The following is a 7,858-nucleotide window of genomic DNA, read 5'->3' on the forward strand; positions in this document are numbered from 1 at the left end:
ATAATTTGGCAAATGACTGACCACATTCTGTGTTGTTAAAAAGTCATTAAAATTTTGCTCGGCTGATTACATGGTAATTATACAGAAACTGTGGTATGGAAGAGCTATTACTAGTAAGCATTGAGAATATAACGTGAAAAAATACAAATAGATGCAAACATGATTGTTTATATAATAAAAATGCTGGTAGTATTTCCTCTGTTCAAAGGGTCAAATGAAAATCTTCAGAAATTATGTGGAACTCAACATGAAAACCAGCTCAAATATTAACATGTTGATAGTCTGTAACAGGCCCCAGACTAGAGCAGGTCTTTCACTGATGTTTTCGTCTCTACTGTTCCCTTAGGTATAGGCTTTAATAAACAACTTGCTTCAGGTCACATCCTTCCTTAAAATATCAAATAATATAGAAGTGAAAAATGTTAAAATGAAACTACTCCTTTATTCATGTGTGATTATTTGCAAAGATTTTTCTATATACAGGCAAACATATCAGGGCCAGGACTAGGGTATGGTAAGTGAGGCATCTAGGGTCTAAAATTCACAGAGATACTGAGAATTTTGTGCCCTAGGCATCTCACTCACTTCCCCATAGTCCTGGTCCTGAAACGTGCAATTATATGTATACACTTTTATACAAATTTACGTACAATATATTTGAAATCAAAATGGGATCATAGTGTATGGGTGTAACTTGCTTGATTCACTCAGCAATATATGGCAAGCATCCTTCCTTGTGAGTATATATAGATCTGTATCATTTTTTCAAATATCTGCATAATATGTTATAATCTGAATGTAGTATAATTTATTAAATCCCCCCTCTGCTGATGGACACATATCACTTCCAGTGTGGGAGTACTGCTAATAATATTACAATTTTATACACACAGTTTTGTGCAATTGTGTACTTCGGCAGGACAAATTATTGTCAGTAGTGCAATAGTGCATTCAACTAACGTTCACATTTTAAAGGTTTGTGGGTACTGACAACTTTCCCTCTGAACTGCAGCAATGTCAAATCAAACTTTCGGAGATGATGGAAATGTTCTCTGTGTTGTCCAGTATGGTAGCCGCTAGTGACATGAGGCCATTGGTCACTTGAAATGTTGTTAGTGAAACTGAGGAACTGAATTTTAATTTTATTTCATTTTTTTAAAGTATTTATTTAATTTATTTGGCTGCATCTGGTCTTAGTTGCAGCACACGGGCTCTTCATTGTGGCACGCAGGCTTCTCTCTAGTTGTGGCGTGCGGGCTCTAGAGCACGCCAGCTCAGTAGTTGTGGTGCATGGACTTAGTTGCCCCACGGCATGTGGGATCTTAGTTCCCTGACCAGGGAGCAAACTGGTGTCCCCTGCGTTGGAAGGTGGATTCTTAACCACTGGACTTCCAAGGAAGTCCCTTTATTTCACTTTAAATCTAAAAATTTCAATTGATTGTCTTTGATTTTCTTGGTTTATGACCACTGGCTAGGGCATCCATACAAACATTGAATAATAGGTGTGAATAAGCAGACTTTTCTTGTTCCGAGCTTTAATCAGAATTCTTCAAGAGTCACATCTTATGTGTGACATTTGTTGTTGGTTTCTGATAGGTTGTCTTCATCAAAGTAACAGAAAGTGCTAGTGGGATACCCTCAAAGCCATTCTGTAACCTCTAACTATGGATGCTGGAGAGCCAGTTACTTACTTCCTCTGTTAAGGGGAAGTCTGCTGGCATCTTAAGAGAGAGATCATTTGAATCCTCTTAAGGGTTAGGTATCAGTGCGTGTGTGAGTGCAGAGCTTGTTGGCAGTTCTCCTTTTCCTACATCCAGTCTTGAAGCCTAGAGCTGTGGCAGCCCTCCTAATAATAAGCAACCAGCATGAGAATGAAGAGCTGACAGCTAAGCATGGTCAAAACACAAGGCTGGAATGAGCCTGAGTCCCAAGTTATATTTTTAGCTCACTGACCCAGTTCTGAGACTGTCTGCTTCTGAAATTCTTGTAAAATATATACAAAAATGTTATTATAGCTTAAACCACCATTCACAGAGTTTTCTGTTACTTTCCAGCAGAGCATTCTTAACCAGTACTTCAAGTTAAGACCACTTTTTTTCTATTCCTAGTTTTATAAGTATTATTAAAACCAGAAATGAATGTCATGATCAATCACTGAATGTCATGATCAATCACATATCTTTTCAAATATAAATTTCAAAGAACAACAGCAAATACTTAAATAATGCCAAATATGTGGAAGGCATTGTCCTAAGTTTTTACATTTATTAACTAATGTAATCTTTACAAAAACCCTATGGGGTAGATACTATTATTATCCATATTAAAAAATGAGGAAATTGAGACACAGAGAGGTTAGGTAAATTGCCGAAGGTCACATAACTAATAAGTGACAGAGTCAGTATTTGAACCTATACAGTTTGGCTCCAGGATCCTGGATCTTAGTCTACCTCTAGCACTTATTGTAGTATTGAAAAAATGATACATGGACCACAGTATGTATTTCTCAATTCTATCATTATTTTATTATTAGTTGTCTTTATCATAAGAGTTACCAACAGAGCTATTTGACTGAACTAATGGCAAGTGAATATGAATTATTTTATTATTTTTAATTGGATTATAGTTAATATACATATTACATTAGTTTCAGGTATATTACATAGTGATTCAATATTTTTAAATATTATGAAATGATAATAGTAAATCTAGTTCCTGTCTGTCACCAAAGTTGTTACAATATTATTGACTATATTCCCTCTACTATGCATTTCATCCCTGTGACTTATTTATTTTATAGCTGGAAGTGTGTACCTCTTAATCTCCTTCACCTATTTCATCTGTCCCTCAACCCCCTGCCCCTCTGGTAACCACCTGTTTGTTCTCTATATATGTGAGTCTGTTTCAGTTTTGTTTTGATTGTTCATCTGTTTTGCTTTTTAGATTCCACGTATAAGTGAAATTATACAGTATTTGTCTTTCTCTGTCTAACTTATTTCGCTTCACATAATACCCTCTAGGGCCATCCATATTGCTGCAAAGGGCAAGATTTTATCATTGTAACGGCTGAGTAATATTCCATTGTATATATATACCACATTTTTATCCATTCATCTATCAATGGACACTTACATTGCTTCCATATCTTGGCTATTGTAAATAGTTCTGCAATGAACATAGGGGTACCTATATCTTTTCAAATTGTGTTTTCATTTCTTCAGATGAAAACCCGGTAGTGGAATTGCTGGACCATATGGTAGTTTTATTTTTAATTTTTTTTTTTAGGAAACTTTATACCCTTTTCCATAGTGACTGCGCCAATTTACATTCCTACAAACAGTGCATGAGAGGTCCCTTTTCTCCACATCCTCACTAACACTTGTTGTTTCTTGTCTTTTTGATAATAGCCATCCTGATAGGTGTGAGGTGGTATCTCATTGTGATTTTGATTTGCATTTCCCTGATGATTAGTGACTCTGAATACATTTTCATGTGTCTGTTGGCCATCTGTATATTTCCCTTGGAAAAATGTCTATTCAGGTCCTGTGCCCATTTTAAAATCAGGTTGTTTGGTTTTTTTGATATTGAGTTGTGTGAATCCTTTATGTATTTTGGATATCAACCCCTTACTGGATATATCATTTGCAGGTATTCTCCGGTTCAGTAGATTGCCTTTCATTTTGGTTGCTGGTTTCCTTCCCTGTGTGACAGCTTTTTAGTTTGGTGTAGTCCCATGTGCTTAATTTTGCTTTTGTTTCCCTTGCCTGAAGAGGCATATCCAAAAATATGTTGCTAAGACCAGTGTCAAAGAGATTACTGCCTATATTTTCTTCTAGAAGTTTTATGGTTTCAGGTCTCACATTTCAGTCTTTAATCCATTTTGAGTTTATTTTTGTATATGGTGTAAGAAAGAAGTCCAGTTTCATTTTTTTTGAATGTAGCCGTCCAGTTTTCCCAACATCATTTATTGAAGAGACTGTCTTTTTCCCATTGGATATTCTTTCCTCCATTGTCATAAATTAATTGACCATATAAGTGTGGATTCATTTCTGAGCTCTCTATTCTGTTTCATTGATCCATGTGTCTGTTTTTGTGCCAGTTTCATAATGTTTTGATTATTGTAACTTTGTATTATAGTTCAAAATCAGGGAATGTGGTATCTTCTTTCTGAAGATTGTTTTGGCTATTTGGGGTCCTTTGTGGACCCATACAAATTTTAGGGTTATTTGTTTTAGTTCTGTGAAAAATGCCATTGGTATTTTGATAGGGATTGCATTGAATCTGTAGATTGAGGAGTATGGACACTTTAATGATATTGTTTCTTCCAGTCCATGAGCACTTTTTTTTTCTGTTTATTTGTGTTGTCTTTAATTTCTTTCTTCAAAGTCTCCTAGTTTTCAGAGTATTGGTCTTTCACCTTCTTGGTTAAATTAAATTCCTAGGAATTTTTTTTTTTTGGATGCAATTGTAAATGGGATTTTTTTCTTCATTTCTCTTTGTGATGGTTCATTATTAGTACATAGAAATGCAACAGATTTCTGTATATTATTTTTGTATCCTACAACTTTACTGAATTCACTTATTAGTTCTATTAGTTTTTTCTGGTGGATATTAATTCAGTATTTTAATGTCAGTTACATAATTTGCTGTAAAAAGAGAGCACCAGTAAAATTCAATCGATCAAGCATCAAAGCCAATCTTAGTTTTTCATACTCAATTTATTTTCTTAAGAAGTTTGATTCACAAATTCATTTCTTAGACTTTTTTTTTTCTGGGACTCACAAAAATAATATCCTTTTCTTATTCTTCCTAAAGTTAGAGTTATAATAGATGAATTAAGGCAATTTCCCCCATTTCTTTAACATGTCCTTACTTTGGCCAGAATTTCTTTCTTTTTTTTTTTAATAACTTTTGTTTGTTTGTTTTATTCTGCATTTCTCATATGATAGTCCCAAACCCAGCAATTGGTTTTGTTTTCTGCCTTTGTTATTCTGTCAGCATCTATGTCAACACACTTTTTCCCAATAGCATATGCAATCTGATCCTCATCTGGTGGGTACACATAGGCCCTCAAAGATCCTGGCTCTCCAGCACGGGAACCTGAGTCCTTCCTTTCAACTACACCCACATATGTCTGTGCTTGGGGCTCTGCCTTGGTCCCATCCCCTTTGAGGTGTCCTTAGGCCAGGAGCACCAAGCACGTTATATGCCAACTTTGAATAAATACAGGGGGCTGCTTGGAGCCCAGGGTTGAGGGTAAGATGGCAGGCTGTGTCTGGGTTCCATTACAAAGAATGGACAATGTCTGCCATGGCAACACCAACTAGACATGTCTGGAATGAGGATATTGGGAGAAGAGGCTACACGCTGGCCACAGGTTTAGAAAGGGACAAGGTGTACGTTCCATCCCTGCCTTAGGTGGTTGTTCTGTTTCCCAGGCTGTGTTGTCTCACTGGCCAGGAGGCTGAAGGGGCAGTCTAAAGACCATGAAGCTGCAAGTGGCTTCCCCAGGCCCTGGATTGGAGAGCATGAGCCCCAAGCTAGAGGGAGCTTGGAAGGGCAGCCTGTGCAGGGCCCTAGAGGGTTCTACATGCTGCAGGCCACGCTGGCATTAGCTCCTTGTCCTCTGGAGTCAGTTTCATCCAGGCAAAGCCAGCTGGCTGGCTGTCAAAGAGTCAGATACAACTGGGGGGTGAAAACACTTTTCCATGGCACTTAATCTCTGGATACACTTTCCAAACTAAAAAGGTTTCTCTTCTATGTGCTACTGAGAAATCAAAATAGAGTAAAAGGACAGTCTTACTTTAATCAAGTTCCAGAATGAGGACACACAGCTTAGAAAAGCACTGTCTCAGCAGAAGATGCAAGGATGTGTGTAAAAGAATGTTTCTAGAAAATACCAAAGGCACCAAATATAACCCCAACTTTGCCTTCTGCTTCTCCTTGATGCCACTCCATACCCCAGGCGGGGAGGCTACTTTGTCCAGCTGACTTTGGGAATGTCATAGTGCTCTGTGAGTGTGTCCAGGTGTCTGTTGAAGTCCTCTTCTCTCTGCTTGTGCGTATTAAATGCTTTCTCCAGGATTTGCCGCTTCTCCTGCATCTTCTCGAAGGCTGCCTGGGCCGCTGTCCACTTGTGCAGGCTGCACCGCTTCTCCTCCTCGTTCTTTTTGCTTGTTCCCATCGCATCCAAGAGTTTCACCTAGTCTTTGTCCTTCTTTTTCTTCTTCCGCTTAGTCACTCCGAGCTCTGTAATGCCTTTCAGCTTCAGAGGCCCCTTCTCCACAATTTCTTCCTTTTTCTCCCCTCCTTTGATCAAGGACAGTGATGCTTTCTTCCTCTGTCATCCAGGAAAAAGTTGCATAAACAAATAATAAAAGGGAACAAGGACTTAATACTCCCACCTACTCCTGGGTTTTTATGTCTCATCTCTTTTGTTCTGTCTTTACTGTGCATGACTCAACATATGTGGACAATATCTTAAAATCCTGTTAACACTCCGTAAATTAAAATAACAGAGCCTCCTGACAGCAGTAGTTATATAAGTAAATGTAAACCAAGATTATCTATGATGTAGGGCACAATGGGAATTACAGTTTTGTATAAGTTGACAATAGAGAATTATATTGATACTTGATAATCTTTAAAGGCATTTGTTGTATTTTTCCTATTTCCTATTATTTATGTATCCATTGGAAGTATAGTGAATTCAAATTAACTAAGTATGAGTTGTGAAAAAGATAATATTAGTAAGATGACTCCAGTCTAACCATCATCATAGGCTTATTCTTTTACCATCACCTAAAGAAGATAAGGTTTTTTGTGTGTGTATATAAGTATAATGACATTTAGTTCATAGATTTGTCATCATCATCTTTATTATCATTTCAAGATGATAATGATAATATAAATTATCATAATCATAATTATCACCATTATGTGAGATTTTGTATATCTATCATTTAATATAATTCTTTTTCTAGTGATTCTTTAAAAAAATTATTGTTAGATGTATAATTAAATGTCAGTGAATCAAGAGTGGCCAAGATGGTGGAGTAGGGAGACCCTGAGCTCACCTCCTCCCACAGGCACACCAAAATTACAACTATTTACAGAGAAACTATTGATGAGAAGGACCTGAAGACTAGAAAAGATCTTCTACAACTATAGATATAAATAAGGAACCACAATGAGATGGGTAGGAGGGGCAGAAATGTGGTATTAGTCAGACCCATACCCCCAGGTAGGCAACCCACAAGTGGGAGGATAATTACGATTGTAGAGGTTCTCCCCAAGGGGCTAGCGGTCTGAGCCCCACACTTGGCTCCCCACTTGAAGGGTCCTGCACTGAGAAGATGAGCCCTCAGAGTGTTTGGCTTTGATGACCAGCAGGGTTTACTTTTGGGAGAGCCAGAGGACTGTAGGAAACAGAAACTCCACTCTTAAATGGTGCACACAAATTTTCACATGCTCTGAGATCAAGGGCAGGAGCAAGTGTTTGCAAAGAGCTTGGGTCAAATCCACTTGCTGATTTTGGAGAGCTTCTTGCAGAGGCAGGAGGCAACTAGGACTTACCCTGGGGACATAAACACTGGCAGCAGCCATTTTGGGGAATTTATTCTACCACAAGGACACTAGTACTGGCAAATGACATTTTGGAATCCTCCCACTATCTTATTCGTGCTGGGACCCAGTTCCACCAACCAGCCGGTTGGCACCAGTCCTGGGATACCCCATGCCAAAGAGCTAGCCAGACAAGGACACAGCCCCAACCACCAGCAGGGCAGTTGCTTTAGGACCCCCTGCACCGCCAGCCTCCATGGGACCTGGATCCATCCACCAGAGGGCCCAGGACCTG

General features: G+C 38.3%; 1 pseudogene; it reads right to left on the bottom strand.

Moving 5' to 3' along the window:
• Nucleotides 1-5,724: 5,724 nt before the first annotated feature.
• Nucleotides 5,725-7,605, bottom strand: LOC116761215 (annotated as a pseudogene).
• Nucleotides 7,606-7,858: the final 253 nt, after the last annotated feature.

This window comes from Phocoena sinus, chromosome 10 (genome assembly GCF_008692025.1).
Source record: "Phocoena sinus isolate mPhoSin1 chromosome 10, mPhoSin1.pri, whole genome shotgun sequence".
NCBI lineage: Eukaryota > Metazoa > Chordata > Mammalia > Artiodactyla > Phocoenidae > Phocoena > Phocoena sinus.